General features: G+C 34.3%; 1 protein-coding gene across 1 annotated transcript in view; it reads left to right on the top strand.

Moving 5' to 3' along the window:
- Nucleotides 1-1,865, top strand: part of LOC107729909 (uncharacterized) — a 35,327-nt gene that overhangs the window by 7,321 nt on the left and 26,141 nt on the right. The gene's annotated exons all lie outside the window — the stretch shown is intronic.

The following is a 1,865-nucleotide window of genomic DNA, read 5'->3' as shown; positions in this document are numbered from 1 at the left end:
GGGGGGGGGGGGGAGGAAACCATTAATTCCCGTTAATTCCCATGGAAAGTTTCCAGTCTTGAAAATTCCTGGAATTCTGCAAGTGAGGGCCTCACCTTTTTTTTTAATTACCACTTTATCACTCTCTGAACAATAAATTTACATTTGAATTCTCCAATTATATTTAATTTATTTTTGTTACAGATGCAAAATGTTACTGGCAAAGTGTATTTTATACACATAATTTCAGTTTAAAATGAGTCATGAGAAATGTTTTTTCTTTTCTTTTTTTTGAGACACTCAGTGGTTGATTCATATTTATTTACATACTTGTGCCAACCAAGTGTTGTATAAACGTAACATCACCCTTGTAGTCATGCAATATCTGCAACAGCTGATTCATTTTGTGATAATATAACATAATGTAATATAATATATGAGCAATATCACACTCATAGCCATGTGATATCGCTCTATATAAGCACAGCTGTGATTCGGCCATAGGTAATCACAGCCACACTGATATAGAGCGATATCACGTGATATTGCATTTGTACAGTTCTATGGCAAAGTGTGTAATAATAGTGTTGTCAAAAGTACTGGGACTTTGGTACCAAGTCAATGTTTTAACATATTTACTTACAGTTAGTAATAGCATTGCAATATTTTTGCAATGGTACCGAAATTGGTACAGAGAACCCTTGGATTTGGTACTATTGGTTCCCACTACTAAAATGTAGGTACAGTGACAACACTATGCTACACTGTTTTATGTTATTTATTATTTGAAGGACAATTGCCACTAATGTTATGTTTTTGTTATGTTAAAAGGATTAAATAAAGAAGTATTGTTTAAGTATTATTGTATTTTATTTTTTTTTCAGTGGTATCGACTTGGGTATTATTGAGTATTGTGTATCAGTTTTAGTGGTATCAGTACTGACTAGATTTTTGGTATTGTTACATCCCTAGAGTGTAAATAAATAAGAAACAACCACAGAGTGTCTTAAAAAACAATTTGATGAAATTGACAAAATGACAGCGCTTCTCAGTGCATTTTTTGGCTGTAACTTACACGCTGTTGTTGAAAGTAGAAATAACTTCCTTGTTTACAACAGCGTTTCAGTCTCTTTCAATATAAAAGTCTTTACTGCTGACTCTCCTCAGGCAAACCTCACTGAGATCAATGTGATTTGTGCCCCCCCCTCAGGCACGTGCAGAGGGGGGGGGGGTTTGGGGGGCTCAAGCCCCTGCCCTTTTTCAAAATTATTCAAAAGTGCCCCTCTCAGACAAATAGCAATGATATTGTAGTCAATAAAACAAAATGCATTTGAATTAATTAACATGACAATGTGTACAAAACGGTATAACTAATCGCTCAAAAGTCTGAAAATTCCTGTTTATTTTTACATATCTGTAAATCTGTCGATCTGAGGCGTTGCTATGGGATGCGTGTGTTTTGCTTGACTGACTGATATTCCACAGTCTGTTCGGAAACCTAGGGTCTCAAATATGGATCTTTCAGTGAGTGGGCCACAGAAGGAAAAAAATAAACCAAACAATATTTTAAAAAAAATTTCATCAATAATCAAAGCTAGTGTGCCGATTTAATTACAAATAAATCCAAATATTATATATTTTAGAATATTACATAATTCATCAATGCCTGTTTGTCATGTATAATACACCAACCAATCATGATCTGGCACAAGTTCAAATTTCATTGGACAATAATGTGAAGTGGAACGGTCATTTTCCGTTCTTATTCATAAATCGGTTGAAAATTGCATGGGACAGACAAGCTTGTTTGTGGAGCGATCTGGAGTTTGTCTCATTTTATAAATCAAATTACATTGCTGAGAAAATGGATGCTAAATGACTACAAA

This window comes from Sinocyclocheilus rhinocerous, unplaced genomic scaffold (genome assembly GCF_001515625.1).
Source record: "Sinocyclocheilus rhinocerous isolate Xijiao unplaced genomic scaffold, SAMN03320098_v1.1 scaffold1239, whole genome shotgun sequence".
Taxonomy (NCBI): Eukaryota; Metazoa; Chordata; class Actinopteri; order Cypriniformes; family Cyprinidae; genus Sinocyclocheilus; species Sinocyclocheilus rhinocerous.
The sequence above is the reverse complement of the archived record's forward strand: the minus strand, read 5'-3'. Positions and strand labels throughout refer to the sequence as shown.